The sequence below is a fragment of the Marmota monax genome, unplaced genomic scaffold (assembly GCF_021218885.2).
Source record: "Marmota monax isolate L192 unplaced genomic scaffold, Marmota_monax_Labrador192_F-V1.1 WCK01_AAM20220418_F8-fsc00037, whole genome shotgun sequence".
In the NCBI taxonomy this organism is placed as follows: Eukaryota; Metazoa; Chordata; class Mammalia; order Rodentia; family Sciuridae; genus Marmota; species Marmota monax.
This window is the reverse complement of record NW_026693245.1, coordinates 9,068,054-9,093,713: the sequence shown is the minus strand read 5'-3', so window position 1 is coordinate 9,093,713 and position 25,660 is coordinate 9,068,054. Positions and strand designations below refer to the sequence as shown.

The 25,660-nt window shown below is 38.2% G+C and overlaps 1 protein-coding gene across 3 annotated transcripts in view; it reads left to right on the top strand.

The window, feature by feature from the left end:
• The first annotated feature begins 12,063 nt into the window (after window positions 1-12,063).
• Slc38a9 (solute carrier family 38 member 9) overlaps window positions 12,064-25,660 on the top strand; it is a 111,389-nt gene continuing 97,792 nt past the window's right edge. For all 3 annotated transcript variants that reach the window (XR_006854386.2, XM_046456283.2, XM_058583123.1), the window contains exon 1: window positions 12,064-12,220. The gene's annotated coding sequence lies outside the window, so the exon portion shown is untranslated. The remainder of the gene's footprint in view (window positions 12,221-25,660) is intronic.

Here is a 25,660-nt window from a genome sequence, read left to right as displayed (position 1 = left end):
TATGTCAATTAGGTCTAGGTTATTAATTGTGTTATTGAGTTCTATAGTTTCCTTATTCAACTTTTGTTTGGAAGATCTGTCCAGTGGCGAGAGAGGTGTGTTGAAGTCTCCCATGATAATGGTATGGTGGTCTATTAGACTCTTGAACTTGAGAAGAGTTTGTTTGACGAACATAGCTGCACCATTGTTTGGGGCATAAATATTTATGATTGTTTGTGTCCCTCTTTATCCCTTTTGATTAACTTTGGCTTGAAATCTATTTTATTTGATATGAGTATGGACACTCCTGCTTGTTTCCGAAGTCCATATGAGTGATATGATTTTTCCCAACCTTTCACCTTCAGCCTATGTATATCTTTTCCTATCAAATGCGTCTCCTGTAGGCAGCATATTGTTGGGTCTTGTTTTGTGATCCATTCTACTAGCCTGTGTCTCTTAATTGGTGAGTTTAAGCCATTAACATTTAGGGTTATTATTGAGATATGGGTTGTTCTTCCAGCCATATTTGTTTATTTCTGTTACTAAACATGGTTTGTTTTCCTCTTTGATTATTTTCCCCCCCTTTACTGTCCTACCTCCCACTGTTGGTTTTCATTGTTATTTTCCATTTCCTCTTCCTGTAATGCTTTGGCGAGGATATTTTGAAGAAATGGTTTTCTAGCTGCAAATTCTTTTACCTTTTGTTTATCGTGGAAGGTTTTAATTTCATCTTCCATCCTGAAGCTTAATTTCGCTGGATACACAATTCTTGGTTGGAACCCATTTTCTTTCAGTGTTTGAAATATGTTATTCCAGGATCTTCTAGCTTTCAGAGTCTGTGTTGAAAGATCAGCTGTTATCCTGATTGGCTTACCCCTAAATGTAATCTGCTTCCTTTCTCTTGTAGCTTTTAAAATTCTCTCCTTATTCTGTATGTTGGGCATCTTCATTATAATGTGTCTAGGTGTGGATCTCTTATGATTTTGCACATTCGGCGTCCTGTAGGCTTCTAGGATTTGGGATTCTGTCTCATTCTTCAAGTCTGGGAAGTTTTCTCGTATTATTTCATTGAATAGACTCCTCATTCCTTTGGTTTGGAGCTCTGTACCTTCCTGTATCCCAATGACTCTTAAGTTTGGTCTCTTAATGTTATCCTATATTTCTTGGATGTTCTGCTCATGGTTTCTTAACAGTCTTGCTGAGCTGTCTATGTTCTTTTCCAGTTGAAACACTTTGTCTTCATTGTCTGATGTTCTATCTTCTAAGTGTTCTACTCTGCTGGTAGTATTCTCCATTGAGTTTTTAAGTTGGTTTATTGCTTCCTGCATTTCTAGGATTTCTGTTTGTTTGTTTTTTATAACCTCTATCTCCCTGTATAGTTGATCCTTTGCTTCCTGGATTTGTTTGCGTAATTCATTGTCGAGGTGATCTTTCATTGTCTGATTTTGCTGTTTAATGTCTTCCTTGATACTCCAGATCATCTGAAGCATGTATATCCTGAATTCTTTATCTGACATTCCATCTGCTGCAGCTGTTACCTCTTCTAAAGTTGCGTTGACCTGCATTGCTTGTGGTCCTTTCTTTCCTTGTCTTTTCATACTGCTTGCGTATCTTTCCTGCAGGTGCGGGCGGCGGCTCTGCTCTCTCCTTATTCCAATTGGGGTGTCGTGGCTACCACGCCGGCAGGTCACTGGGCCTGTTCTGGGTGCTGGCGGCGGCTCTGTTCTGCCGCTACTCCAATTGGGGTGACAAGTGTACGACGCCGGCAGGCCACCGGGCCTGATCCGCCGGTCGGTTGCAGGTTTGCCTACCCTGCAGGCGCGGGCGGCGGCTCTACTCTGCCCCTTCTCCAAATGGGGTGACGTGTCTGTCGTACCGGCAGGCCACTGGGCCTGTCCCGCTGGTCGGTCGCAGATCTTCCCACCTTTCGGGCACAGGTGGAGGCTCTGCTCTGCCCCTACTCCAATTGGGGTGTCGTGACTACCCCGCCTGTAGGACGCTGGGCCTGTTCCTGGCATGGGCGGTGACTCTGCTCTGCCCCTACTCCAATTAGGGTGGTGTGTGTACCACGCCGGCAGGCTCCTGGGCCTGATCCGCCTGTCGGTCGCAGGTCTGCCTACCTTGCAGGTGCGGGCAGCGGCTCTGCTCTGCCCCTCCTACCATGCCCGCGGACCACTGGGCCTGTTCTGCCGGTTGGTCGCAGGTCTGCTTACCTTGCGGGCGCGGGTGGCGGCTCTGCTCTGCCCCTACTCCAATTGGGGTGACGTGACTACTGTGCCGGCGGGCCGCTGGGCCTGTTCCGGGTGTGGGCGGTGGCTCCGCTCTGCCCCTCTGGCTTGATGACAAAGTGAGAGAGACTCGGGTGTTTGTGACTCACTTTCTTTACCAGGAGACCAACTGTTTCTGTCGCCGCGGGTATCGATGAAGTTCTCTCCTCCGCCGCTTTCTGATGACATCAGATCTCTGCCATGTTGGTATCCCATGCAAATGGCAGCATTTCGTTCCCTTTGCCGGGTGACCAAAGCAACGGGTGAGTCCTGACCAGCCCTCACAAGCCCTGTCTCAATCCTGTTGCCACTGCCTATGAAGGCTCGGTTGGTATTTACCTCCACAGTATTCAGCAGGACCCGGACAGAGAAGCAGTTTCCGCGGGTTCTTTAGCCCTGGGCCAGAGCAGTTCCGGGAGCCAGAATTCGGCCTCTCCAGGCTCCGTGTATGTTCTGATAGGAGCAGGCTCCAAGAAGCAGTTTCCGCAGGTTCTTTAGTACTGAGCCTGAGTAATTTGTCTGCGAGACGCAGGCGAATGGCAGCCTGAAATTACCTGTTCTATGGCTGAATGAGCTGAGATCAGTCGAAAACAGGGATGGTGACGTCAGCTCTCCAAGATGGTGGCCGCTGGCTTCCTCTGTGGTCTGACCGGTGTGGAGAACCGAATTGGACCGCTTCGTTCCCCGTCTCAAACCCCAAATTCAGCCCTGAGCACGGTGATTGCACAGCTGGCATAAGCCCGCAGAATCTGCAGCGCTATATCTTTGCGTTGCTATCTCGTTGTTTCCCAGCACGCGCTGCCACAGACTCTAGCCGCGGGGCGATTTGCTGAATAAGCAGCGTGACCCTCCATGCGGACAAATCTCTTGCGTTTGAGCCCCCGTAGCTGATCCTCGTGCGATGGAAATCCTTCCTCTAGGTTTTGGAGCACCCCAATTTTGCTGGAAATTCCTAACAAGATAGCTTTTAGCCATTCTAACTCGTCATTCTCCCGCACAGTTACACAGTGACGCGGTACACGGGGCTGATGCACTCCCTTCGCTGCCATCTTCACCAAGACTCAAGAAATTTATAAACTGACTAAACAATGATCTTAAGCTAATATCAAAGTTTTAGGTATGATAATGATATGGTGGTTATAATTTCTAATGGAGTGTTTATATCTTAGAAATATATACGGGGGTGAGATTATAGATTAAACAAGATTGGGCCTGTGTTGATTACTTTTATAAGTGAGAGATACATAGAGGTTCATTATGAGGGAGATATAAAAGGGCTTAGGCGGCAAGATGGCAAGTGAGGAAGTAAGGGACAGGGCTAGAACAAAGGAGCATGGAGAGGTCAGCTTCCTGCTTGACAAAAGTGCTCTTGGACATAAGCAGGGGACCCAATCAGATAGACACTCCCATACTTGTGCTACTAAGCAGGGGAATCCATAGAAAAATTAAAACAGCACATGGACAGAGGGGGCATCAATCAATAATAGTAAAGAACATATGGACAGGGGCTGGGGATGTGGCTCAAGTGGTAGCACGCTCACCTAGCATGTGTGAGGCACTGGGTTCGATTCTCAGCACCACATAAAAATAAAATAAAATAAAATAAAGATATTGTGTCCACCTAAAACTAAAAAATAATTTTTTTTAAAAAAAAAGAACATGTGGACAGGGGAGGCGATAAGGAAAGGAGGACATTTCAGAGACCATAACAAGAACAGGACAAAACTCGACCACTGGATTTCCAGCTCTGGGGCCCCTTCTCTTCAGAGAAGTCTGTCTCTGTCTCTTCTGTAGTAAACTCGCTGCTTGTTTGCTACCTCTGTCCTGTTCTTCAATTCTTTGCTAAACAAAGACAGTGAGCCCAGTACCCATAAATAGTAACAATTATATTCTCTACTTTTGAATATATATAAAATTTTCCAAAAACAAAAACCCCATACTCCTTTCTCTGGTTATTCCTGACTTTCCTTCTATCTCTATGACCAATTTCTTCTCAATCTTTTTTTTTTAAGTTGTAGATGAATAGAATACCTTTATTTTATTTATTTATTTTTATGTGATTCTAAGGATAGAACCCAGTGCCTCACATGTGCTAAACAAATGTTCTACCATTGAACTACAACCCCCGCCCCTCAATCCCTTATTTTTTTTTTCTTTCAGATTCTTCCTTCTCTATCTAGTCTTTAAATGTTGGAATTTCTTGGGATTTGTTCTCAATTCCCGGTCCCATCCTTTCTTTTCCCTGAGTAATGTTTATCTTTTCTCATAATGTATAAATCAAGAACTTTTTAGTGTATAAATTAAGAATTTTTCAGTGGAAAATCTGACTTACTTTAGGAAAAAAGCAAATGGGACATTTATTGGTTCATACATCTGGGTCAAACACAGAATCAAGATCAAAGTAGTATGAACACAACTTCACTCTTAGACTTAAGAACTGTCTCTCCATGCTTCAAACAGAATGTCTGCTTTACAGATAGGTTCTCTACATGAGGCAAGTGAGATGATGACTTCTATCAGGCCCAGAATCACATTCACCTAGCTTAGCTATCCACTGCCAAGTTAGCAACTCCAACAAAGAGTTTCTTTCTCTAGGAAAAAAATGATTAACCTTTTGAGCCATGTTCCTTACATTTGGATAATTGCTGATACTATTGGAGGATACTATAGGATGACTGTCTAAGCCTGGGTCCAGTCAAGACAGCAGGATATATTATCATAAGAAAGCCCAATGTTTACTGGACAAACAAAAATAGCTATTCCAGTTCCCTAAACAAAGGAACCATTACAATTTCCATTTGTATGTTGACATTTCAAATGCAGTGCTCTCCTGGGCTCCAGGTCTAATCACCCAGCAACCCACTGAATATGTCCAATTAGACATTTTATAGGTACCCTACTCTTAAGTTTCCCAATGCTGCCAGGCACAGGGACACATGCCTGTAATTTCAGTGACTCGGGAGGCTGAGGCAGGAGGATCACAAATTCGAGGCCAGCCTCATCAATTTAGCAAGACCCTCAGCAATGTAGTGAGACCTGTCTTGAAATAAAAAATAAAAAGGGCTGGGAGGTAGTTTAGTGGTAAAACACCCCTGGGTTAAATTTCCAGTACCAAACAAAACAAGTTGTCCATTGCTGAATTCATTTTCTCAGCCTTTCCCCTGTTTTCCCTCTTTATTCCCAATCTCAATACAGGATACAACCATCCATACACATGTACAAGTTGCATACCTGGGGATCACATTTTTTATTCCCCAACATCCATCACTCCCCACATTCAGTTAGCAAAATATGTCAGTTCTACTTAATATTTCTATTCCTTGGATGTGCTCACTTATCTGTCACTAACATAGGTTAGTGGCTGGCCATCCCCTTTCATGGAGACTAGTCCAAGTCATATTTTCTGATCTTTTAATTTAAGGTAGTACCCTCACCCCATTATACTGTAAAAAAAAAAAAGTTTACTTATGTAATAGAATTTTATTTTATTTTACTTACCATTGAATAAAATGTTTGTTAATTATTATTTATTTCTCCCACTTAAATGTAAGTTCCTTCATAGAAGAAAACATGTTAGTCCTATTCACTCCCAGATTAAGGTGATTTAAGTTTAAATCAACTTAAATAATAGTGAATATTAGTTGTTTAAAAAGAAACTATTCATGGGACTGGGAACATATCTCAGTGATAGAGCACTTGCTAGCATACACAAGGCCCTGGTTTCATCCTGTGCACCACACACACAGAAATACACACACACACACACAAACTACGTTTGTTTAGTTGGATAAAAATTATCATTCAACTGGTAAGGTTTCTTTTTCCATTTAAATTTGGATTTTTCAAAGAGTTTGACACATAATAATTGTATACATTTATGGAGTACAATGTGATAATTGAATAATGAATATAATCTATAGTCATCAAATCAGGGTAATTACCATTCCTGTGTACTTAAATATTTATCATTTTGTATTGAAGACTCTAGTTCTTTATAAAATATATAATAATGTTTTGTAAGTAATAATCACTCTATTGTACTGTAGAACACTAGGTTTAAAAGATTGGGTAGAGTTTATACATAAAATTTGGGCCTCCTGTCTCTGAATTTCTTATTTGTGGTAGCCCCCTTACTTTCTAGCAGCTGTGATTGTCTCAAGTTACCCTGTTTTTTTTAGACCAGAAAAAACAGATCTAACAGAACTCTAGCCACTTCTCATAATGTAGACTAGAGCTAAATCCTCAAAAATGAAGAAACTCATCGAGAGCAGTACACTTCTTCCAAATATCATCTCCTCTCCAGAGTCTGTTTTTGTTTTCTCTCTAGTACAAATAGGTAGTATTTTCTGTTCTACGTACAGGTCAAGATGTATCATCGTCATCAGGGGAATTTAGTATGTTGGAAGCTTATGCAGCTATTACCAAAAGAGACTCCACTCAAATATATGATAGGAGGTTTAAGTTTTTCATAGAATAAATAAGCCAGGATTGGGACATCTAGTGTACTAGAACTACAAATTTTAAATTAGAGAGTTTTGAAGAATTTGATTAGCCAAACATGGTGGTGTATACCTATAATCACAGTCACTTTGGAGGGTGAGACAGGAGGATCACAAGTTCAAGGATCACAAGTTCCAGGGCAGATCCTGTGTCAAAATAAGATTTTCAAAAATGCTAGGTTTGTAGCTCAGTGGTAAATAACTTGCCTAGCATGAAAGAGCCCCTGGATTCAATCCACAGTGCCTCAAAGAAGTGGAAGGAGGACGTGAAGGAGGAGGAGCAGCAACAGCAGCAAAAAAGAATTGTATCAATCCTATTTGTTTCCCACACAATAATTCTTTGCCAATCTGTGATCCCACTTCATTTTTGTGGTTTATCCAGACTCTATCCAATCAGCTCCCACTCTCTTCTTCATATACCATTTACTTCTCTAAAAAAAATATTTCTATTTCATTTAGTTTAAATTATTTGTATACAATTTATCATAGTATTTTCTTATAATGTTTTTATTTCTGTAAGGTTGGTAGTAATTACCATAATCTCATTTCTGCTTTTAGTAATTTGAGTCTTCCTTTTCTTGCTAGTCTAGCTAAGGTTTGTTGATCTGTTGATCATTTGGAAGAACCAACTATTGGTTTCTTTTGATTCTATTGTTTTTCTATTCTCTGTTTCATTTATTTCCACTCTACTCCTGATTATTTTCTTCCTTGTGCTAGCTTTGAGTTTAATTTGTCCTTATTTTTCAAGTTCCTTTGTGGTTTGTTGTTGTTTCACTTTGCATTTTGGGTTTTTCTGGCAATACTTGAAATTGAACCTAGGGCCTAGCACAAGCTACACAAGCCATCTGTATCCCTAGTCCCTCCCCCTGCCTTTTATTTATTTATTTTTTAAATGTTGAGATAGGATCTAATTAAGTTACCCAGGCTGGCCTTGAATTTGTGATCCTCCTGCCTCAGTCTCCCCAGTTGTTGGGATTACAGTCATGCATACTGCACCTGACTTCAAGTTATTTATATAGAAAATTTGGGGGCTGGGGTTGTGGCTCAGCAGTAGAGTGCTTGCCTAGCACGTGTGAGGCGCTGGGTTAGACCCTCAGCACCACATAAAAATAAATATTTATATTTTAAAAAAAGGTAGAAAATTTTGATTTACGGATTAAAGATCTTCTTCTTTTTACGTATTTTTAGTTGTAGATGGACATAATACCTTTATTTTATTTATTTATATGTGGTGCTGAACATCAAGCCCAGTGCCTAAAACATGCTAGGCAAGTGTTCTACTACTGAGCTACAACACCAGCCCAAAGATGTTCTTTAACATGGACATTTATGGGTATATTTTCCCATAAGCACTGCTTTTGCTACATGTCATAAGTATTGGTATACCTTTGCTTTCATTTATCTCAGAGTACTTTGTAATTTCTCTTTTAAGCCATTGGTTATTTAGAAATTTGTTAATTTTCACGTATATGTGAATTTCCCATATTTTTTTATTTTATATTTTTAATTTCATTCCATACAGTCAGGAAAGATACTTTGTAGACTTCAATCTTTCAAAACTTATTGAGACTTGTTTTTGAGACTAAACCTGTATTCTATTTCAGTAATGTTCAATGTACACTTAAGAATATGTATTCTGTCGTTGCATAAGATGATCTATAAATGTTCCATCTCGTTGGTTTAAAGTATTGTTCAAGTCTTCTAATTCCATGTACATCTTCCATATTCCATCTAGTCCTTTATTTATTTATTTTTGTAGTTGTAGATGAACAGCATGCCTTTATTTATTTTTAATGTGGTGCTGAGGATCGAAACTAGTGCCTCACATGTGCAAGGCAAGCACTCTGCCACTGAGCTACAGCCCCAGTCCTATCTAGTCCTTTATTAACAGTAGGGTATTGAAGTCTCCAACTATTAGTGTAAAACTGTCTAAAATTACATCTTTATACATTGTGTGCCCATTAACATAGATTTGTTCTTATTGTTTTATGCATTTGTCATTTAAATATTTATTTACTTATTTATTTATAGTTGTAGATGGACATAATGCCTTTATTTTATTTATTTATTTTTAATGTGGTACTAAGGATTGAACCCAGTGTCTCACACATGCTGGGCAAGCACTCTGCCACCGAGCTACCCCCAGACCCATCATTTAAATCTTTTATTAAGAAGAATTACAAGTCAAAAATACAAGCAAACAAGTTTTATACTTGTGTAGTTACATTTACTAGTGTTCATTTCTTTTTTTTTTAATTTATGGGGTTTTTTAAAAAATATTTTTATTTTACTTATTTCTTTTTATGTGTTAATGAGGATCGAACCCAGGGCCTTATACTTCCTAAGTGAGCGCTCTACCACTGAGCCACAACCCCAGCCCAAGTGTTCATCTCTTCACATGACTTTGAATTACTGCCTATTGTTAGCACAAAAGAACTGAACCGGGTGCAAACTTCATGGATCAGAGCCTTTATTCAGCAATTGAGTCAGCTTCTGATAAACCCACTTTCCTAGTGGAAAATGAGCCCCTGGCCAAAGGGGGAGTCTATGATTATGTGGGTTACACTGTGAGGTAACTTAATTTGCCAAAGCATGTCTAAATGCTCGGATCAGCATTCGGTATTTATCTCTTTCCCTCCAGGGTTCCATTGTACTGTCACTGGGAAAGCATTTATTTTGGGAAGGATCAATGCTTTGGCTTCTTCCCAGAGACTGCCAGTCTAGGCTTTGATGGATATTTCCTCTGCAGGGATCGTCTTGCCACTGGATGATGTTTGCTTCCTTTCTAGGGATTGTCTCAGACACTGGGAAAGACTGTATTGGGAAAAGATCAATGTTATCAATATGTTGCCTTCTTCCTCACTCTTCCCAGGCCATGCTATTTTGGGGTTTGTCATTCCACATCTAATACCTACCATCTTTCCCTTTCAAACTGAAGCAAAGACTTTAGCATTTCTTGTAGGGCAGGTCTAGTCATGATAAAAAGTTCCTGTTTTTGTTATTCTGTTATTATTTTGTTATTCTTTGTTATTTGTTATCTTCATTTTTCCTTTATTTTTTGGAGAATTCCAAATTACAATGTGACAATTCTGGATACCAGATTCTTCCCCTTCACACCAGGGCTTGTTGTTGCTGTTTATTGTGACTAATTTTTTGTTTCTTTAGTGACTATCCTGAACTAATTCTATAAAGTCTGTATTCTTTGTTTTGTGGCCACTGAAGTCTCTATTGGTTTAGTGGTCAGTTAGTGATTTCATTTATTAAATGCCTAGAGCCAAAAAAGATAAATAGCCAAATACAAGAAAACACTGTCAGCCTTTGACAATTAACTATGTGTTGGGATAGCCAGGCAACTTACAACACAGCTTTAGCCTTCACTGAACTTGCATATAGCCTGAAGGTGAGTCAGACAAATGTTTTGGGGTCTTTTCTGAGCATACCTCCAGATCAGGACATGTGTATGGCTTTCTAGATTCTCCAGAATCAAAGGAAGCTTTTCAGAGCCCTTATTCCCTCAAGAAACTCCTTCCTCAGCTTCTTTCTTCCCAGTATTATTGGTCTGTTTATTTCTTGCTTCAACTGCCCTCTCTGCAACCTGTGGCAACAGCTGATGTGTGTGTGTTTTAATGTTTTTGACAAACACTGCCCTAGGGAAGTGCTGAAGCAGATGAAACTAAGACAAGCCCTTAGCTGAACCTTCAAGGAACCACCAGACAGGTCAAAACATACAACTACATCAGGAATGTGGGCTGCCATCTTCAAAGCCACCAACCTGGGGAGTAGATGACCATAGAGCTCTGACCAAAATTCAGTAGGTTTTTCCCCCAGTATTTCTCTGGCTGTTGTAAGATTTTTAAAAATCATTATTTCTAGTTTCAAAAAAAAAAAAAAAAAAAGGCGATTCCAATAGTTTTGCCAGCTTATTCATTGCCTTTATGGACAAAGTTACCAAGTTCCCTACTTGCTGCTTTTGTGGACAACACTCCATATCACTTACTTCTGAACTTCCCCATCTTATTTTTCTCAGTCTGGAATGCAGAGAATAAGAAAATTTTGCTATCACTGAAGCTAGCAAAAGAATGTAATGTTGATTTGAAAGCAGGGCCAGAGAACAGTTGCAAAAGCACTATTTAGACATCATCAACAAAGTAACTTTTATCTTTCTTAAAGGCAACATACACAAAATCACCTACGTTGCATTCATTAGGTCCTCAATAACAGAGCCAGTATTTGATAAAGTTTGAAAACACAGGCTTTGGGATAAGACCTTAATTTTTGAATTACAGATATTTTGCCACTTGAAAGGTGTTTAGCCTTGGCAAATCACTTAAATTCTTTTAAGACTTTTTTTGTGTGTGTGTGGGGGGGGTGTTTTCTTTGAAATGGGGTCTAGCCATGCTGCCTAGGCTAGTCTCAAATTTTCCATTCTCTTGCCTCAGTCTCCCCAGTACCTGGGATTACAGGCATCTGCCACCACAGTGCCTGGTTTAAGACGGTTTCTTTACCTGTGACAGAGATAATATACACTTACAAAATTGTGATAATGGCTTAAAAGGAAATATATGTAAAATACTTGACATTCAGTGCTATTTGTTAAATGGATTTTTAAATTTAGTTCTTGATGACATTACAGCACGTATTGTTGGTTTGGGGTTTTTGTTTGCTTGGGGTTTGTTGTTGTTTTTTGGTTTTTGCTGGTTTATTTCTATGAGCCACTGGCTGCCTATGTAGGAAGGGCTTAGGGGTTGCCATATGGTTTTCACGGATTTACTCTCAGCTGACTTTTCTAACAATCACATTATTTTTACCTAGGTTGTATATTTATTTGCGTTGGCTTTGGGAAATCTGCTGGGAAGAAGGGGGCTAAAATCCCCCCAAAGTCTTTTAGTTTAGAGACTAATTTATCAATACATAGAAAACCAACCTAAATGTCTATAAGATGGACAACTCAGCAATTCTATTTGGTTCCCTTTCTTAATTTCTATTCTTTTTTTTTTTCAAACCCAGGTCCGATAGGTTTCTGTAAGGTCCAAGCACGTGACCACATAGTACAAAAACAGCCGCGAAAGCCTGAGAAGACAGACAAAGGGAGGTCAGCCCGACGTGGGGACTGCCCATCAACGATTTTTCTCCGAGGTTGTAAATACGACAGGAGGCCGCGCCTCTCCTCCCAGGTGCCCTGGAGACTCGAGCGCCCGCCGGACCGCACACCTGCGCGCGGGGCGCGCTTCTCCCGACGCCGACCCGGCTCCGCCGGAGAAGCGCACGGCCGCAGGGCCTTCTGGGAGTCGTAGTCCGCGGCGGCCGAGCTTTGACAGAGGCCGCCGGTCCGGCGCACACAGAACTCCATTGCCCGCCGGTCCCCGCGGCCCAAGGCATTGCCTCTTCCTGTTTGGGTGACTAATAGTCCGGCGGCCGCGAATTGCGAGGGTTTGGAAAAGGGTCTACGCTTTCCCGTCCAGCTGGCCTGCTCAGGTAGAGCACGTTTCTGATCTTGCAAACAAATTATCCCCTCCGGAGGGTGGACAGGGAGCGGACGGGAGGCGGCAGGGAGGGCTGACCTTGCGCCGAAGCCGGCTGTCACCTGCGGTAGTTTTTTGGTGTGGCGAGTCGGCACAGCAGCTTCTTGGGGGAGCCGCGAAGCCAAATCCCGGGCCGCGGAGGCTGCTCCCTGGAGGCTGCGCGCGCTCCTCGCCTCCTCACGGGCTGGAGAGCAGTAAAGTCAGGGAGCCCCCGGGAGAGGAAGCGGGCGTCTACTGAAGCCTTGGGGAAAAGGCAAGTGTTAAGTGGTAAGGCAGATGAACATCTTGACCCCCAAGTGAGAGAAGGTGAGTTGGGGTTTTGCAGGAACCGAGTACCCTTCTCTTTTCAGAGTAGGGAATAGCTGGCGCCAGGGTTTAAGGACGGAAGCCCCTTTTCGCCTTGAGCTAGGACCACAGATGGCTTGGGGGGCCATCGCTGGTAAGCGCTTCGCACGCTTGTCACGAGATTGACTAGTGCCAGTTGAGTATCCTGATAGTGGGTGGCTTGGTATGTTAGCTGTCTAAGAATACTGGAGCTGGGAGAACATCTGGCCAAGAGCATTCGCCTCACTTTACAGATGAGAAAACTGAGATTCCCCCGAGTTAGAGGAACCCATTCATCACCAGACAGCCAGTTAGCGGCCAAATTGACTAAAACCTCATTGTCATGAGTCGGACAGTGAGAACAGTAGATTTGCAAACTCTAAGGCGCACCCTTTCCTTTTTTCTTAATCTCTGGGGATCTTTTTGTGTCGTTACACTATTAAATAATTTAGTAGTAAGTTGTTTTTCTGTTTCACGATGCTGAAGATAGAACTTAGGGCCTCATGCATGCTAGGCAAGCTCTCTACCCCTGAGCCACACACTGAGTACACCCCCTCTTTTTTTTTTTGAAACCAGGGCCGCTTAACCACTGAGCCAAGTCCTGAGTCCGATTTTATTTTGAAACATCGTCTTGCTAAGTTGCTGAGGGGCTCCCTAAGTTATTGAGGCTGACCTGGAACTTGCAGTCCGCCTGGCTCAGCCTCCCTACTCGCTGGGATTACAGTTGTGCACCACCAAGCCCAGCTTGCCTTTTTCTTTTTAATGCCTTTGTGGGACATGATATTGAATTGACATATACAGAATAATAGACAACTGCTCAGGGGAAAGGCTTTTATTTAAACTTTTCAGTAGTTCAAAGTAACCCTAAATACGTAACTTTAAGAAAAATTTCTGCCTTAAACAACTACAATTCTTCATATGAAGATAAAAGGTTGATAGCAAAGATAGCACCTATAGTTTCTATGCCTCCAAGAAAACAAAGTTTACCTTTCCTTTCCTATTTATGCCCTTTAGAGCTCTGAGAACAGTTAGAAAATCGTTTTTTCCCCTCATAATCTTAAGTACTGTCTATTGCAGTTACATACATAAAAATTGCTGTTAATAGTGATTTTTAAATTTATTTTATAATACCCTAAATATTTACAATAATGGGTAAAATTAGCACAGAAAGATAGGAATACCAACCTGAATTGCAAATTAAAATGATACTCTATAATATTTTTTTAGAAGAATAGGGCTGGGAATGTATCTGAGAGGTAGAGCACTTGCTTAGCATGCTTAAGGTCCTGGATTCCATCCCCAGTACCAGAAAGAAGAAAGAAACAAAGAAAAAAAAAAAAGATATAATGCCATTAAAGTTTTAAAAAAGGATTAAGAGGTTAAAATTTTCTACCAGGCCTGTATTTCTGTTATGGCATATGTGTTTTCTTCTGTATAAGTCCATAATTGAAAGATTTGTGGCAAATTTACCTAACTCCCTTCCTCTGTCACTGAGCTACAACCCCAGCCCCTCTCTATGTCTTTTTGAAGAGGATAAGTGCTTCATTAAAGGCATCAGCATTTTAAATAACATTTCAAGTTATCACATTTATCTGGTAAACCATTGATTTCTTATTGGGACCTATCTCACTTGGTTCATACTGCTCTAAGAAATACCTCAAATTTAATATTTTATAAATAACAAGTTTATATTTAACAGTTCTTGGAGCACGAAGTCAAGATCAAGGTACAGTCAGATTCAATGTTTGTGAGAGCCTTCTAAAATGATGCCTTCTTGGTATATTTCTCTCCCTTCTACCATGGAACACATATGTATTCCAGAAGACTAAATTTTTAGCCTTTGAGAAAGAACATATAAATAATTGTGTGATGGGTCCATAGTTAAATTTGTTGGTATTCTATTGCAAATTGATACATGTGTGTCCCATGTTAGAAGGGATAGAAGGGTAAAAAGGGGCCTACCTAGTTCCCTTTGGCCCTTTTATAAGGACTAATACTTAGTCATCTCATCTCCTTTTTTTTTTGAGACAAGGGGTCCCTTCCTGTTGTCCTGTTGTCCAGGCTAGCTTCAAACTCCTGGACTCAAGTGATTCTTCTGTCTCAGCCTTCCAAATAGGTGGGACAACAGGTCTATGACACTGTGCCTGGCAGGCCCCTCTTCTTCTTCTTCTTCTTCTTCTTCTTCTTTTTTTTTTTTTTTGGTACTGGGGATTAAATTCAGGGGCGCTTAACCACTGAACCATGTCCCCAGCCCTTTTTTGTATTTTATTTAGAGACAAGGTCTCAGTGAGTTGCTTAGCGCCTCACTAAGTTCCTGAGGCTGGCTTTGAACTTGCAATTCTCCTGCCTCAGCCTCCCAAGCCCCTGGGATTACAAGCATGCACCACAGTGCCTGGCTCAGGCCCCATTTCTTAACACCATAACATTGGCAATTAAGTTCCATTATGAATATTGGAGGGAATACAAATATGCAAACCATAGTAGGACTCCATTTTAAACCAATCTTAAACAATTAGGAACTCCTTATTGGTTGACTTAGCTTTGACTTAATAGTCTCACATCTGTGACTTTGTTTTAAAGCTAAAATATTTAATGAAATATTGAAGTGAATATGTCTGTTTATGACAACTTGCATATTTACCAAAAATCATAGCAGTGTTATATCTATGGCAAATAAATACTGGAAGAGTATTTAGCATTTTAGTTAATCGTTGATAGACTTTTCTGCATTATCATCTATATAATAATAGCTAAGGAACTCTAATTCACCTCTCAACCTAATTTATCATACTCCAAAATATTTTATAGTTCTTATCAAGACATTTAAAAAAGGCATTAAATTGCTTTTAAACAACATTCTAGGGAAATCTGACATTCAGGCTAATTGAGGCAACTGAAAATTACCAGTTTCCTTTCAAGTTCATCATATTTACTTGAAAATTATTAAATATTTGATTAAAAGGCACCAGGAACTTTGGACTCCTCAACTTTAATTACTTAAATTGCTAAGATATTGTCAGTTTTCTGCTTCCTTGAAATAAATAATTTTACTATGGCACAAAATTTCAGGCTTGTTCAAAACAAATATTCATATATTAATAAACTGGAACCTTTATTTTAATTCCTGAATAACACTTAAATTTTCCTATCCTTGATTATTATTTTTTGGTAAGGCTGACTGAAATTCCAGGATCTTTCTAAATTTCTCTTTCCTGTTTTCCTAGCATTCACTCTGTAGTTAAAATATAATCTTCAGGAGTTAAAAGGATCTAGTCTCTCTAAACTCAGTCACATTCTCATATTAAATTATGTGGCAGAGTATATTGGTTACAAAGTAAATTTTGAAGAGTAGCCATCTATTTCTACAGTTGTTTAAGAAGGTATCTTTTTGCTACTCTACTTGGCTATTGTCCTTTTCCTGTTTCACTGCCACTAGAAGCGTTGTTGCTGCCTAAAGAATACCTAACCTTGAGACAAAAAAGTTTGCAATAGGAAATAGATTCATCTAAACTAGTTGACTTCAAGAAAACAAACTTCATTGTGTTCAAATTGCTGTCTGGATACCCAGGCATGCATTTTCAATCATCCTAGTCCCAGCTGTGTTTTAAATAATTTAAGACTATTTGCCATTTTATATATTATTGTGCTTTTTTTTTATTTGTTGTTGTTCTTTTTTTAAAGATATAACAGTAGACTGAATTTTTTTGTGTGTGTGAACACAGTATCTTTATTTATTTATTTTTATGTGGTACTGAGGATAGAACCCAGTGCACACATGTGAGACAAGTGTTCTACCACTGAGCTACAGCCCCAGCCCCTTATTGCTCTTTTTTATTTACAAATAGATTTGTTTTTTAAAAAAGAAGAAGGAAAATAGAAAAAGAAAGAACTGATTTATAGATGTTTCTTTTGTCTTTTAGGTAATCTTATTCTTTCTTGAGGCATATATCAAGTAGAAAAAACATTTGGGATCAGATCAGAGTGACTTGTTTTTATCCCAAACTTTATTAGCTAAGTGATTTTAGGACAAATTTCTTCTCTGACCTTCAATTTCTTTTCTTTCTTTGTCTGTTTTCAATATGAAGATGAAACTTATTTCCCAAATTCTAATGATTAATTGGAATTAAACAATACCAGGTAAGCCATTAGGCCAGGAGGAGGCATTCAATAAGTAAAATTTATTTCTATATTTCCATCTCCTACTGCCTTTCCATCGATTTGTTTTTGGTTTTTTTTTTTCCTTGAGTTTTCCTCTAATATGGTACCATTTTCTTCTTCAGAAATAAATTATTTTCCGTTAGTATTCTTCTGTTTGTGGCAGTTCATTCATTTTATGATGGTCAACCATTTAATTTTTTTTTTTTTTTCAGTTGTAGAGGGACACAATATCTTTATTTAATTTTTTTTTTTTTTAAATGTGCTGCTGAGGATTGAACACAGGGCCTCACCAGTGCGAGGCAAGCGCTCTACCACTGAGCCACAACCCAGCCCCCATTTAATTTTTTTTTTTTTTTTAACCTTGCTGAGTTCACTCCCATGGTACTAAGGATATGAATGTATGTTAGCTGATTTTATTCAGGCCTGAAGTAAGCCAATGCAGATTTCTTTTATAGTTACTTTTGAAGAGCCAAACTCATAATGAAAATGATAGCTTTTTTTTATATATATATTCACTGTGTATCAGGCACCTTACATATATTATTGCATTTAAATATTAAACCCGGTAAGACTCATAATTTTATTATCCTCCAAACTGGTGAATCTTAAGGAATTTAAATAAATTGTCCAAAGTGACAGTTGGCAAACACAGAGCCAAGAGTAAGATTCAGGCACTACTTAATAAGCTTAATCATTGTGTATAATATAAACAAATCTTTCTGAAGATTTTTTTTTTTTTTAAGCAATTTGGGGTTAAGGAATAATACGGTTCTTTCTCTAGCATTTTTTTCTTTTTTTTTAATGATACTGGGGATTGAACCCACGGCCTTGCACATGCCAGGCAAGCATTCTGCCAGTGAGCTACACCCCCAGCCCTCTAGCATTTTTTAGCAACTTAATATATAGGTTGTTTTCCTCCTTGCAAAATAGAGTTACATTAGGCTTAGTTTTATTAAGTTCAGAAATAATAATAACAAGCTCTGATACAGAGTAGTATTTGCCATGGTTCTAAATGTTTATAGATATGAACTTAGAGATATAAATTTTTTTTATGTATTTTAGCCAGACATGGTGATATATGCTTGTAGTCCCTGCTACTTGGGGGAAGCTGAGGCAAGAGGATCACTTGAGCCTAGGAGTTTAAAACCAACCTGCATATTACTAATTTTTGATTCCAAAAGTTTAGGTCCCTTTTCTCTCTTGGAATTGTGGAACCAATAGCAAGACCAAGCACTGACTGAGCAGTGAAGAAGACCTTTATTCTTGGCCAAGAATAGAAGTGGGAGATAAACTCCTATACCAACTTCCTCTTCGTTGGGTATTGGGAGTGTATAGATTTAGGGAGAAAAATGAGGGGAAGGGAGAAGCTAATAAAAGGGAGGGCTTATTTATGTCTTTTCTGGGACTAGGCAAAGAGTTTCCAGGAATTCAGACACCACTTCATTTCGTTTCTTTATGATTCTTTCTGGTTTGGGTCATGGCAACTATCAACTATCATGAGGGGGTGGGGGGTTGTCATTTAGCTTGCAGATGAAATGAAGTTAGAGATTGGCTGGCTGTAGCTCTGGCAGCGCTTAGATCTAACAAGTTTTAGCTAGCCTACCTGAAGAGGACTTCTGGCCTTTGGCCTCCTCTCCTCAAAGATAAGCAAGATTAGGGCAAGGTAAAAATTTAGTTAGGTCCACCTAGGCAGCACAAGATTTGGAAATTTGGGCAGGCTCACTTGGGTAGCTTAGGAAGACCTTATCTCAAAAAAAAAAAAAAAAAAGTTGATTTTCAGGATTAAGTTATTCCCAAGTTCCTTGTATTATCCTTATATTATTATTCTGCCACTGAGGATCAAACCCAGGGCCTCATGCATACTAGGCAAGTGCTCTACCAGCTATACCTTCAGCCCCTCTATTGTTTTGAAATATTACTTTCATAAGGTACTGCTTTCACATTTTTCTTTAACATTTGTTTGTCACCAATAGGACTAAATTAAATGAGGGTTTTTACTAGTTTAAATATCAAGCAATAAAGTAGAAAGGGGAAAGAAAAGGAAAGAAACAGAGAAAGAAAAACATCATTACTGGCTTCTGAATCTCAAAATCAATGGCAGATTAACATTTGCATAACTGTTCATTATTGAAGAATTTTTCACTTTAAAAAAAGGGTAGATCTCAGGTGGGGCATGTGGATGTGACTTAGTGGTAGAGTGCCTATCTAGTACTAGTACACCTGAGGCTCTGAGTTCCATCTGCAGAAGTACAAAAAAAGAGGAAAAAGACCTTAAAAGGCTACGTTTGTTAAAAACCAAGTATTTTCATTTGGTATTTGAGAATCATAATAATATACCTAGACATTTATTTTCTTGAAAACTGGTAAAGGTAGTATGCTAATTCTCTGACAACCCAGTGAGATGGGTGTTATTAATAATCATCTCAAATAATTAATAACTAATAATTAATTAAACTGGTTCAATAATTAATGCTAGATTATACAGGTAGTAAGTGGTAAATACAGGATTTCTGATTCAAAAATTTTATTTCTATCCTTCTATAAATGTGACATCTGGAAAATTAGGATAAGTTGACATAATTATCCATTCAACAAATACAACAACAATGAAACTGTGATTTTTAAATGGTCTGGGCAGTAACAAACAGAAGAAAGTGAAACGCAAAGAGAAAGAACAGGATAGATAGTGCAGCATATGGGGCAAACAGTGCAGGTTCTGGAGTAAGACTGCCTCAGTTTGATTCTAACACTTTGATTAGTTGCTTCTCTTCTCTGGGCCTTATATTCTTATGTATAAAATGAATATTATAATAGTAACTTACAAAGTGAGGAATAAAGGTATGTCATTTGTCTTGGTTTTGATGGAGAGAATAAGCCCAGAGCCTTGCACAAGCTAGGCAAATGCTCTACCACTGAGCTAAATCTTACTCAGTTCTCTCTGCATTTTTTATTATGAAATATATATACAAAAAAGTGCATAAAGGTATGTGTGTGTATAGTGTGGGGGGAGTTTAGGGAGAGAGAGAAGATAGATAGACGAGAATAATTATAAAGCAAAAAGCCATGTATCTAGAATCAAGTTAAAGAAATGAAATGCTGTCATTTCCATATAAGGCCCCCTAATCACAATCTCCTATTTTCCCTCTAGAGTAAGTTCTCTCAGCCTTAGAATTATCTTTTTTTTTTTTTTTTTGGAAGGAGATTGTCCTATGCATTGTAGGATGTTTAGCAGCATCCCTGATTTCTGCCCTTTGGGTGCCAGTGTACTCCCACCAAATGTAACAAATAGTTGGATGAGGTCATATTCCTTATTACATCTCTCCACAATTCTTTACTTGCTGTCTGGAACATAGACTATAGGGAAAAAAAAGTAGAAGCAGGGAGCTCTTTTAAAAGCAGTTGTAGTAACTTGGTAAGTAATGATGGTGGTCAAATTCTGGATATATTTGAAGGAAAAACCAATAAGTTTGTTAATGGATTGAATGCAGACTGAGAAACAGAAGTGATGTATGATTTCAAGAACTTTAGCCTAAGCAACTAGGAAAAGATTCCAACAACTGAAATGAGGAAAACAATGGGTGGGGTAATTTTGGAAGAAGAAAATAAATTTTTAGACATGTTAGTTTTGAGTTGTATATTACATCCAGGTAAAGATGTTGAGTAGCCAGTTTACTATGTAAGTCTGATATTCAGGAGAAATATTTAGGCTAGAAATATTAACATGGAAGTTGTCATTGCCTATGTCAATAGAACTTTCTACAATGATGAAAATGTTTTATTTCTACATTGTCTAATATTGTCTAATATGGTAGCTAGAAGTGGCTATTGAGTACCTCAAATGTAACTATTATGACTGAGGTACTAAATTTTTAACTTTATTTAATTTTACATAATTTAAATTTAGTCATGTGATTAGTAGCTACCTTATTGGGCAACACAAACAGTGGTATTAAAACCATGAGACTGGGTAAAATTATGAAGAGATTGAGAGTAGATGGAAAAGACTGAATCTTGGAATTTTGCAACTTCAAAGAGATCTAAGAGATGAGGAACAAACAGTAAAGGAGACAAGAGAAGTAGGAGGGACCTGTGAGATAGGTAGAAAACCTAGATGCCTAGTGAATCTCTTTGATCATGGAGATGGAGAGTGATCCCTGTAAGCAAATATTTCTGATAGGTCAATTTTTACAGACTAAGAAATGACCATTGAGTCATTTATCAATATGGGGGTCATTGATGATCCAGAAAAACAACTTCTGTGTAGTGATAGGAAAGATAGACATGTTAGCATACATTTGAGAAAGAATAAGAGGATCTTACTTATCTTGGGCTTTCTTTTTTTCTCATCTATTTTAATTTTCACCTTTTTGCTTTTTAAAAATATTTTTTATCAGAGCTTTATACTTATACATAGTACTTGGGTTCATCCCAACAAACTCATACATGCAAGGAAATTGATTTCAGTTCATGATCCCTTCTTTGCCTTCCCCTCTTCCATTCTTCTTCCTCTATTCTATTAGACTTCCTTTTGCTCATCTATTATTTTATATTTGATTGTTTTATATTTGATTGGTTCTTTGTGTCCTCCCCTCACTCTTTTCCTTATTTTAGTCTAGCTTCCATATATGAGAGAAAATATGCTGTCTTTAAGTTTCTGATAAGTTGGCTTATTTCACTTAGCATGATATTCTCCATTTCCATCATTTACCAGTAAATGATAATTTTCTTCTTCTTCTTTTTCTTTCTTTCTTTTTTCTGAGTAGAACTTCTATGTGTGTGTGTGTGTGTGTGTGTGTGTGTATATATATATATATATGTGTATATATATATATATATATGTATATATATATATCACAATTTCTTAATGTGTTCATCTGTTGACAGGCATCTAGATTGATCCCATAATTTAGTATTGTGAATTGTGCTGCTATAAACATTGAGGTGGCTATATGCCAAATTTAGGTCTTCTGGGAAAATACGAAGGAGTGGGATAACTGGATCATATGGTGGTTTCACCCCTAGTTTTTTGAGGAATTTCTGTACTGCTTTCCAAAGCAACAATGTTCAAGTGTATCTTTTCCCCCACAACTTTGCCAGCATTTATTATCTTTCATGGTCTTGATCATTGCCATTCTGACTAGAGTGGGAGGAAATTTTAGTGTAGTTTTGATTTGCATTTCCCTAATTGCTAGAGATGTTGAACATTTTTTATATATTTATTGTCCTTTTGTGTTTCTTTTATTGAGATGCTGTTTTTCTTTTGCCCATTTACTAATTAGGTTGTGTTGAGGGGTTTGAGTTCTTTGTATATTCTGGAAATTAATCCCCTATCAGAGGATTTTCTCCCATTCTGTAGGCTCTCTCACTCATCATTTCCTTTTCTGTGCAGAAGTTTTTAGTTTAATGGCATCCCAGTTGATAATTCTTTCTTGCATTTTGGGGGATCTTGTTAAGGTGACTTGCCAGCATCTATATGGTGGAGTGTTGACCCTGTGTTTTCTTCTATCATTTGTAAAGTTTCTGGTCTAATTCCCAAGTCTTTGATCCATTTTGATTTGAGTTTTGTACAGGGAGAGAAATAGGGGTTCTAATTTCATTTCTCAGGAGAAAAATTTAGGCTAGAAATACTAACATAGAAGTTGTCATTGCCTATGACATTAGAACTTTCTACAATGATGGAATGATTTGTTTATGTTGAACCAGATTTGCATAACTAGATAGAGTTATCTAGTTTTCCCAGCATCATTTGTTAAAAACACTGTCTTTTCTCCATAATATATTTTTGGCACCTTTGTCAAATGTCAGACAGCTGTAGGTATGTGGAATTGTCGGGGTGACTTCTGTTCTATTCCATTGGTCTTTATGTCTGTTTTGATGCCAATACAATGCTGTTTTTGTTATTACAGCTCTATAGTATAATTTCAGATGAGGCATTGTGATGCTTCCTGCTTTTCTTTTTTTGCTTAGTATTGCTTTGGCTACTCTGAATCTCTTATTCTTAAAAGTGAATTGAAGAAGTGTTTTTTCTAATTCTGTGCAGACTATTAATGGTATTTCTATGGGGAATTGCATTGGTGCTATGGCTATTTTGACAATATTGATTTTTCCTATCTAAGAACATGAAATGTATTTCCATCTTCTAAGGTCTTCTTCAGTTTCTTTCTTCAGTGTTCCATAGTTTTCGTTTTAAAGCTCTTTTGTCTCCTTGGTTAGATTTAATTTCTAAGATGGTGGGGTTTGTTGTTGTTGTTGTTTTTATTTGTAGATGGATACAATACCTTTATTTTATTTATTTATTTGTATGTGGTGCTGAGGATTGAACCCAGGGCCTCACACATGTCAGGCGAGCACTCTACCACTGAGCGACAACCCCAACCATGTTTTTTTGTTTTTTTATTTTAGTTTTGTTGTTGTTGTTATTGTTTAGGTTATTGTGAATAGGATGGTTTTCCTGATTTCTTACTCAGCTGAACTATTTTTGGAATATAGAAAAGCTATTGACTTATGCATGTTGATCTTGTATCCTACTACTTTGCTAACCTCATTTATAAGCTCTAAAGGTCTTCTGGTGGAGTTTTTTTGGTCTTCCAGGATCATATTATCAGCAAACAGAAGTAGTTTCACTTTTCCTATTTGTATCCCTTTGATTTCCTTTTCTTGCCTGATCACTCTGGCTAATGTTTCAAGGACTATATTGAATAGGAGTGGTGAGAGTGGATGGCCTTGTCTTCTTCCTGATTTTAGAGGAAATACTTTTTTCCTCCATTTAGTATGATGTTGATTTGGGGTTTGTCAAAAATGGCCTTTATGATGTTAAATCTCTTCAATTCCTAGCTTCTACATCATTTTTTTTAATTTTTTTATTGTTGGTTGTTCAAAACATTACATAGTTCTTGATATATCATATTTCACACTTTGATTCGAGTGGGTTATGAACTCCCATTTTTACCCCGTATACAGATTGCAGAATCATATCAGTTACACATCCATTGATTTACATGTTGCCATACTAGTGTCTGTTGTATTCTGCTGCCTTTCCTATCCTCTACTATTCCCCCTCCCCTCCCCTCCCCTCCCCTCTTCTCTCTCTACCCCCTCTACTGTCATTCATTTCTCCCCCTTGTATTATTTTTCCCTTTCCCCTCACTTCCTCTTGTATGTAATTTTGTATAACCCTGAGGGTCTCCTTCCATTTCCATGCAATTTCCCTTCTCTCTCCCTCTACATCATTTTTGACATGAAAGGGTATTGGATTTTATCAAAGGCCTTTTCTGCATCTATTGGGATGATCATGTGATTTTTGTCCTTAATTCTGCTTAAATGGTGAATTACACTTTTTGTTTATGTTGAACCAGATTTGCATCCATGGAATGAAACCCACTTCATCATGGTGTATTATCTTTTTTTTTTTTTTTTTTGGTACTGGGGATTGAACCCAGGGGCACTTAACCACTGGATCGTGTCCTCAGCCCTTTTTTTGTATTTTATTTAGATATAGGGTCTCACTGAGTTGCTAAGTACCTCACTAAGTTGCTGAGGCTGGCTTTGAGCTCTCAATCCTCCTGCCTCAGTCTTCCGAGTCATGGAATTACAGGTGTGCACCACCATGCCCAGCCTTTTTTTTTTTTTAATATTTTTTTTTTTAGTTGTAGTTGGACACAATACCTTTATTTTATTTATTTATTTTATGTGGTGCTGAAGATTGAACCCAGTGCCTTGCACATGGTAGGTCAGCGTTCTACTGCTGAGCCACAGCCCAAGTCCCTGTATTATCTTTTTGATGTGGTTTTGAATATTTGCTAATATTTTATTAAGGATCTTTGCATCTGTGTTCATCAGGGATAATGGTTTGTAGTTTTCTCTCCTTAGTGTGTCTTTGTCTAGTTTGGTATCAGGGTTACACTGGCTTCATAAAATGTATTGGGAGTGTTTCTTCTCTTTCAATTTCATGGAATAAAGACTGGTGTTCTCTATAAATGTCTAGTAGATCTCATCTGAGAATCCATCAAGTGCTGGGCTTTTTTTTTTTTTAAGTATTCTTTTAGTTGTAGTTGGACATAATACCTTCATTTTATTTATTTATTTATTTATGTGGTACTAAGGGGCTAAGCAAGCACTCTACCGCTGAACCACAATCCCAGCCCCAGGTCTTTTCTTTTTTGGAAGGCTTTTGACTTCTGTTTCAATTTAATAATGTGATATTGGTCTGTTTAGGTTTTCTATATCTTCCTGCTTCAATTTGGGCAGGTCATATGTATCTAGAAATTTGTTGATGTTTTCTAGATTTCCCAGCTTATTGGAGTATATATTTTCAAAATAGGTTCTGATAATCCTCTGAATTTCAGAAGGGTTTGTGGTGATATATCCTTTTTCATGTCTGATCTTGTTGATTTGGGTCTTCTCATTTTCTTTTGGGTAGTTTGGCTAAGGATTTGTCAATCTTATTTATCTTTTCAAAGGACCAACTCTTTGTTGCATTGATTGTGTTTTCTTATTCTCAATTTCATTGATTTTGATTCTGATCTTAATTATTTTCTGTTTTCTACTGGTTTGGGGGTTAGTGTGTTCTTTTTCTAAGGCCTTGAGCTGAAGCATAAACATTTATTTGGGATCTCTCTAATTTTTAATGTAGACACTCAGTGCTATAAATTTTCCTCTTAGAATTGGTTTCTTGCTGTCCCAGAGATTTTGATATGTTCTATTTCTGTTCTCATTCACTTATAAGAATTTCTTGATTTCTGTTCTCATTTCTTCTTTGATCCATTCTTCAATCTCCATGTGTTTAATCATCATATGTTTATGTGGTTTCTATTATTTTTCTTGCTGTTGATTTCTAGCTTTATTCCATTATGATCTGATAGGATACATGGGATTATATCAGTTTTTTTTTTTTTTTGTATTTGCTAAGATT